This window comes from Pan troglodytes, chromosome 15, assembly GCF_028858775.2.
Source record: "Pan troglodytes isolate AG18354 chromosome 15, NHGRI_mPanTro3-v2.0_pri, whole genome shotgun sequence".
Lineage (NCBI taxonomy): Eukaryota > Metazoa > Chordata > Mammalia > Primates > Hominidae > Pan > Pan troglodytes.
Window position 1 is genome coordinate 42,567,741 of NC_072413.2, and position 9,036 is coordinate 42,576,776.

Consider the following 9,036-nt stretch of genomic DNA (forward strand, 5'->3'; position numbering starts at 1 on the left):
AAAATTCCAGCATTTGACACTGTTCACTAGTGTTTCCTTCTAAAAACATTGTTCTCCCTTGACTTCTCTAACATCATCCAAAAATAAAGATATTTATTTCCCATCTCTTTTACTAGATCTTTTGACTCTGCTCATCCTTAAAATGTTTGTGCCCACCTGTCTTTTCACCTTACAATTCTTCCTTAATGTTTAAATTTAGTCTCATAAATTTACATCTATAAATGTATGACTCTCAAATCAGCACCTCTAGCATCAGATACTTCTGAACTCCACAACCAAATATCTAGTAACCTACTGTCATTTCTACCTTGATATCTTTTGTCCTGTGGGTCATATCTTGATAAAAGGAATTATCTATGTAATCACTCATGCCAGAAATCGGGGAATTATTTTTGAACCCTCATAATTCATCACTTCCCATGTCTCATCAGAGCACTAGGTCTCATCAGTACAAAGCCTGTACACTAGGTCTTGTCAGTACAAAGCCAGTACACTAGGTTTTGTCAGTACAAAGTCAGTATAAAGCACTCTCTACTTTATTGCCTTCCCGCCATCTGCGTGTGCTACCACTGCCTTCATAGGAAGCACATTGTCTCTTCACTTAGGACAGACAAGTTAAAAAAAATTTAAGGTAGCATGATAACTTTCATACAACTATAAAATAAACATGTGTCATAGATTTTATTTAACTAATTAATGAATGAGGGAGCAAGTAAGATGTTACAATGAGTTCAAAGGAGAAGTTAAAGTACCACACTTACATAGGTTAATAAGGGATGCTGAGAAGAATTTACCAATATATTCAAGCCTGGCTTTTTCCACAGTAGGGAGGAAAATTAATTTTCCATTCTCCAGACAATTCATTTGCACATCTATGGACAAGAGTCATTTGCATCGACATGATCTGCAATTTACAGAATTTTAAATAGCTCAAAGACAATGAAAGATGCAAACTCCATAGAATCAAATAATTCAGAAGGGTGTGCTCTGTCCTTTAGACAACATATATTTCGATTGAAGACACCTAGTACAGTTTTTTGTCTATTTCAAAGTCTTTCACAACTTTTTCTGAAAGACTTTCTCATCGTTTGTAAAACTAAAGTCTAATAAAATCTCTCCCCCGTCTCCCTACCAACACAAAATATCTAGCCTAGCTCTAACTGGCCATTCTGATCTCCTGCCTCACCACCCCACCCCACCCCACTTCACCCCCACTTTATATCAGTTAGAGAAATAACAAAATGCTCATTCTTTCCCTAATACACTTTGCTGTTTTATACTCATTTTATTTCACATGCCAGATTTTTCCTGGAATGTACTTTTGTCCAACTAATAAAGCCTCATTATTGTATCTTTTATGAATTTTTTTATTTTTAATTTTTATGGGTATATAGTATATGTATATATTTGTGGAGTGCATGAGATGCTTTGATACAGGCATGTGGCCAGGCATGGTGGTTCACGCTTATAATCCCAGCACTTTGGGAGGCCAAGGTAGGCTGATCACCTGAGGTCAGGCATTCGAGACCAGTCTATCCAACATGGCAAAACCCCATCTCTACTAAAAATACAAAAAAAATTAGCCAGGTGTGGTGGCGGGTGCCTGTAATCCCAGCTACTTGGGAGGGGGAACAATATACAGGCAGGCAATGTGAGATGAGCACATCATGGAGAATGGGGTATCCATCCCCTCAAGCATTTATCCTTCGTGTTACAAACAATCCAGTTATACTCTTTTAGTTTATTTTAAAATGTACAATTAAATTATTATTGACTATAGTCACACTGTGCCATCAAATATTAGGTCTTACTCATTCTATTTTTTGCACCCATTAACCATCCCCACCACTCCCCCAAGTCCCCATTCCCCTGCCCAGCTTCTAGTAATGATACTTCTACACTCTTTACTCATGTGTTCAATTGTTTTGACTTTTAGATTCCACAAGTAAGTGAGAATACATGATATTTGTCTTTTGTGCCTGGCTTATTTCACTTAACATAATGATCTCCAGTTCCATCTATGTTGTTGCAAATGACAGGATCTCATTCTTTTTTATGGATGAATAGTACTCCATTGTGTATAAATACCAGATTTTCTTTATCCATTCATCTGTTGACGTTCACTTAGGTAGTCTCCAAATCATGGCTATTGTGAACAGTGCTGCAATAAACATGGGGGTACAGATATCTCTTCAATATACTCATTTCCTTTCTTTTGGGTATATACCTAGCAGTGGGATTGCTGGATCATACAGTAGCTCAATTTTTAGTTTTTTGAGGAACCGCCAAACTGTTTTCCATAGTGGTTATACTAATTTGCATTTCCACAAAAAGTGTACACGGGTTCTCTTTTCTCCACATCTCACCAACATTTGTTATTGCCTGACTTTTAGTTATAAGCCATTTTAACTGGGGTGAGAGGCTATCTCATTTTAATTTTGATTTGCATTTCTCTGATGATCAATTATGTTGGGCACCTTTTCATATGCCTGTTTGCCATTTGTGTTTTGAAAACTGACTATTCACATCTTTTGCCCATTTTTTGATAAGATTATTAATTGTTTTCCTATGGAGTTGTTTGAGCCCTTTGTATATTCTGACTATTAGTCCCTTGTCAAATGGGGTCAAATGGGTAGTTTGCAAATATTTTCTCCGATTCTGTGGATTGTCTTCTCACTTTGTTGATTGTTTTCATTTATATGCAGAAGGTTTTTAACTTGAGATGATCCCTTTTGTCCATTTTGCTTTGGTCGTCTTCACTGGTGTGATATTAGTCAAGAAAGTTTTGCCCAGACCAATGTTCTAGAGAGTTTCCCCAATGTTTTCTTGCAGTAGTTTAATAGTTTGAGGTCTTAGATTTAAGTATTTCATCCATTTTGATTTGATTTTTGCATATGGTGAGAGATAGGGGTCTAGTTTAATTCTTTTGTATATGGCTATCCAGTTTTCCCAGCACCATTTATTGAAGAGACTGTCTTTTCTCCAGTGTATGTTCTTGGCAACTTTGTTGAAAATAAGTTCACTGTAGGTGTGTGGACTTTTGTTTCTTGGTTCTCTCTTCTGTTTCATTGGTCTGTGTATCTGTTTTTATGCCAGTACCATGTTATTTTGGTTACTACCACTCTGTAGTATAATTTAAAGTCAGGTAATGTGAATCCTCTGGTTTTGTTCTTTTCACTTAAGATAGTTTTGGCTAGTCTAGCTCTGTTGTGGTTCCATATAAATTTTATAATTTTTTTCTATTTCTGTGAAAAATATCATTGGTATTTAGATAGGGATTGGATTGAATCGGTAGATTGCTTTGGGTAGTGTGAACATTTTAACAATGTCGATTTTTCCAATTCATGAACATGGAATATCTTTCCATTTCATGGTGTCTTCTTCAATCTGACTATTTACAAAGCCAAGTTCAGAGGCCATATTTTTCAGGAAGACTCCAGTCTCTCCAAATAATCATTTCCTAACAATGCCAATTATTCATTTTCATATCTTACTTTTCTAACAGACTGAGAGCTGCCTAGGGACAGAGACTGAAAAGGTTTATTGTATGGTGAGTAACAACAGAGACTTTACAATCAGATATGGATTCAAATTCTGAATCCATCACCTACTGGTTGAGTGGCACGGGCAAGTTACTTAATCTCAATTTGCCTAAATTTCTTCCCCTGGAAGTGAAAGCATTATTGTTCAGAATATTGGTTTGAATTAGAACAACTGTTTGAATGTCTTTCACTCTTTACAATTACTCTCCTCCAAGGCAAAACACTTATCCTCGTTCCCTCAATTTCTTAATCTGTAAAACGCAGTTGATAATAATACCTCACAGAGTTCCTAAGATACAATATATGTAAAGCAGTGTGGTGATTAACCTTATGTGTCAACTTGGCTAGGCCGTAGTACCTAGATATTTTGTTAAACACCAGTCTACCTATTACTATGCAATCTGTCTTTGGATAAAATTAACATTTAAATCAGTAGCCTTTTAGTGAAAGCAGATTACCCTCCATGGCAAGAGTGGCCACATCCAATCAATTCAAGACCATAAGAGCAAAAGATTTAATCCTCCTGCTTCCCCCACAGAGGAAGAGGGATTTCTGCCTTTGGACTTGAGCTGTAATGTCAACTCTTTTCTAGGTCTCCAGCCTGCTTCTTTCTCTGCAGATTTCAGACTTGCCAATTTCCATGACCTCATAAGCCAATTTTTAAAAATAAATTTCCCTCTCCCTCTCTTTCTCTAACTCTATCTTAATACACACACATACATGCACACACACACTGTCATCCTTCAATATCCATGAGGAATTGATTTCAGGACCTCTCACAGATACCAAAATCTGCAAGTACTCAAGTCTCTGATATTAAATTATACAGCATTCATATAACCTATGCATATCTTCTTGTATACTTTAAATCATCTCTATATTACTTATAATGCCTTACAAATGTAAATGCTATGTAAATCATTGTTATGCTTTATTGTTTAGGAAGTGACAAAAAAACTACACATGTTCAGTATAGACACAATTTTTTAAAAAATATTTTCAGTGTGAGGTTGGTTGAATGCATGGATGCAGAATCCATGTAGGGCCAACTACACACATACACACACACACACACACACACACACACACACCCACGTAGGGCCAACTACATACACACACACACACATACATTCAGTTGGTTGTTTATCTAAATAACTATTTTATACAATCAGTCATGCAATATCTAGTGCATTGGAAGCACTTAATACATGTAATTTTTATTATTTGAGCTTTCCAGAATAAATGAATTAATGTATACAAAACACAGCACGTCTGGAACATGAGTCAATAGATATTATATATTCATAGTTCTTTATCATTTTTTATTTCCAGGGCCTAAAATAGTACTTAGTATAATTAATTATTGGAAGTTTGTTCACTGAGCAAATAGATGAATGAAAAAAATAAAATAGGCAAAATATAACAGTCACTTTTTTAAAGCTCACATATATAGTATATATTTTCGTGTTTATTATATGGCATTTAATGTTAAATACTAAAGGTTTGTGTATTAGTCCATTCTCACACTGCTATAAAGATACTACTTGAGACTGTAATTTATAAAGAAAGGAGGTTTAATTGATTCACAGTTCTGCATGGCTGGGAGGCCTCAGGAAACTTACAATCTTAGTGGAAAGGGAAGCAGGCACATCTTACATGGCAGCAGGAGAGAGACAAGAGAGTAAGAGAGAGCAGGAAAAATTACCACTTATAAACCATCAGATCTCGTGAGAATTCACTCACTATTACTAAAACAGCATGGTAGAAATCGCTGTTCCAATCACTTCCCTCCCTCAACACATGGGGATTACACTTCAAGATGAGATTTGTGTGGGGACACATAGCCAAATCATATCAGTTTTATTCAGCATATTCTCCCTGTGGAGTATAAGAAACTCAAAGAGATGAAGTCCTTGCAGAGAGGTCAAAAGGTCAATTGTACTTTGTAAAGAGGACTGGGCTGGGGTTAGAAATAAGCTATGCAAGTACATTATATTTTAATTATTTTTTTATTGTAGATTCCAGGGGTACATGTGCAGGTTTTTTTTACGTGGTTATATTGCATAATGCTGGAGTTTGGGCTTCCAGTGAACCCATCCCCCAAATAGTGAACAATGTAACCCATAGGTACTTTTTCAATACTCTTGCCCCTCTCATCCCCTTTATGGATTTCCCAGTGTCTATTATTTCCATCTTTATGTCCACATATACCCATTGTTTAGCTCCCACTAATAAATGAGAACATGTGGTATTTGATTTTGTTTCTGAATAAAAAATATTTAAATATTGGCTCTAACTCCATCCATATTTCTGTGAATGACGTGAATTGAATAAAAATACATGAATATTAATGAAAGATTTTATTTTCTGTGTCCATGCAGTATTCCATGGTGTATATATACACCACATTCTCCTTATCCAATCCATCACTGATGGATACTTAACTTGATTCCATGACTCCACTATTGTGAACAGCCCTGTAATAAATATGTAAGTGCAGGTGTCTTTTTGTAAAATTATTTATTTTCCTTTGGGTATATATAGTGGATTGCTGGGTCAAGTGGCAGTTCTATTTTTAGTTCTTTGAGAAACTTTCATACTGTTTTACACAGGGATTGAACTAACTTACATTCCCTCCAAAAGTGTGTACGTGCTCCCTTTTCTCCATATCCTCGCCAATATCCGTTTATTTTTTGACTTTTTAATAATAGCCATTCTGACTGATGTGAGATGGTATCTTATGATGTTAATTTACATTTATCTAATAATTAGCGATTTTTTTCATACATTTGTTGGCCACCTGTATGTCTTTTTTGAGAAGTATTTGTTCATGTACTTTGCCCATTTGTAATGAGGTTATTTGTTTTGTTCTTGTTTTTTTATGTTCTTTATAGCCTCTGGATATTAGTTCTTTGTTAGATGCATAGTTTGCAAATATTTTCTCCCATTCTGCAGGTTGTCTGTTTATTCTGTTGTTTATTTTGCTGTACAGAAGCTCTTTAGTTTAATTAAGCCCCATTTGTTATTTTTGTTTTTGTTGTATTTGCTTTTGAGGTCTTAGTCATAAATTATTTGCCTAGGACACTGTGTAGAATTTTGCCTAGGTTTTCTTCTAGGATTATAGTTTCAGGTCTTACATTTAAGTCCTTAATCCACGTTGAGTTATTTTTTGTATATAGTGAAAGGTAGGGATCTCATTTTGATCTTCTGCTTGTGGCTAGTCACTTTTCCCAGCACTGTTCATTGAATAGGGTATCCATTCCCCATTGTTTATTTTTTGTCAGTTTTGTCAAAGATCAGTTGGTTGTAACTATGGCTTTATTTCTGGGTTCTCTATCCTGTTACATTGATCTATGTGTCCATTTTTGTATCAATATCATGTTGCTTTGGTTACTATGGCCTTGTAGTATATATAGTTTGAAGTCAGATAATGTCATGCCTCCAGCTTTATTACTTTTGCTTAGGATCGCTTTGGGCATTCAGGCTATTTTTCAATTCCATATGAATTTTACAATTGTTTTTTCTAATTTTGTCAAAAATGATATGGTAATTTGATAGGAATTGTATGCAATCTGTAGATTTGGGCAGTATAGTTCATTTTAATGATATTGATTCTCCCTACCCATGAACATGGGAGGTTTTTCCAATTATTTTTGTCATGTACGATGTCTTTCAACTGTGTTTTGTAGTTCTTCTTGTAGAGGTCTTTCACCTCCTTGGTTAAATGTATTCCAATGTAGATCTGCCAATTTCTTCTTCTAGCCATGGCCCTCTGTTACGCAGGAAGTATATAGTTCTTTTGGGATATGCTTGATCTCAACATTGGTAACCTCCGTGTTCTATATCTCCTTATATTAATATCAATTATTCCCAATCCTTACACTATCTACCTCTTAATTTAAGTTCTTCACCATTTGTAGATACTTGCTCCCTAAAGAGAACTCTCAGGTTATCTGCTTCACCGATACTGTGGTTCCGAAATCTGAGTGAATCTGAGAATCACCTAGAACCACTTGCTAAAAATAAAATTTCTTGAGTTCCATGTCTGGAGATTCTATACTTTCAATAAATACTCAAGATAATTCCAATGGATCTGATCCTAGAACTAGAATTTTAGAACTACTTCTAAGGGAAAGATTCTACTTTGACTACTTTTTCATTTTGTCACTGATATTGTTAGCTATATATTTATTTCCACTCTTTTTTCTTACTGGTGATAGACAAGTAAACTTCAGATAAGTTCTGCAATTTGAGTTACAAAGCCCAAGTTTTCTGGTTGTAAAATTATAATACATATGTCTTCAGGAGCCCAAACACATTTTTCTCTGAAATGTTTCCGTGTTGAAACTGCAGGACATTGAAAAAGGCATCAAAGAAAACTAGCTAAAAATCTGCATGAGATTTCTTTTTTTCAACTTAATACAGAAAAGCTATCTGCCCATTAAACTTTGTGAATGTATTAAAACTATCTGAGTCACTCAATAGCTACTAGAACTGATAGCCCAGAAAATTTTTAATAATTTTAACTACAAACTGCACAAGAAGATAGCAATCAGTTTAAGTGGGATAGCAGAGGAGGACAATGGTCTTGGAAAATGACATGAATTTTGGTCTGACAAGTAATAGACAAAGTTTGTTTCTGTGTAAACATTAAGACCAAGTTTTTTGTTGTTGTTGTTTTTTCAGACGAAGTCTCACTCTGTTGCCTAAGCTGAAGTGCAGTGGCGCGATCTCTACTCACTGCAACCTCCGCCTCCCGGGATCAAACGATTCTCCTGCCTTAGCCCCCCGAGTAGCTGGGACTGCAGACATGCGCCACTATCCCTGGCTAATTTTTGTATTTTTAGTAGAGATGGAGTTTTATTATGTTGGCCAGGTTAGTCTTGAACTCCTGACCTCGTGATTCGCCCACCTCGGCCTCCCAAAGTTCTGGGATTACAGGCATGAACCACCGTGCCCGGCCAGGACCAAGTTTTAAAATAGAAAGTCATGAGTGATTCTCTAAGTCACAATAACTTTAGATTCAGAAGGAATGTGCTGTAATAGTGATGTAAACTAGGATAATTACCCTAACGCTATTGTGTCCAAGATTCAGTGGAGGCATAGAAACACATCTTTAGCAGTTAAGTAGTCAGTAAGATTGTGCTGCTTTGTGAAGGTACCATCACGACCCAAATTTTATTCAGTCTCTGAGAAGACAAAACCAGTCTGTCCAATGACAAATACAATCACAAACCAAAACTATGTAGGCCTGGGCACTAGCCAAAACAAATTTTCTGATTCGCCATATGGACATTCATTTTAGGCACATAAACAAAATGCTTCTCAATTGCCTTTATCATGTCAGGCTAACAGAAGCCTTTCTAAGCATCTATTGAGTCCCAACAAATCACTGGCAATATTTTCCAAAGGCTGGTCATGTGTTCTCAGCTGATTCCAGGGTCTTGTGAATAATGCCTTTCATGATGTTTGTACAGCTTTGAGATCAAAAGAA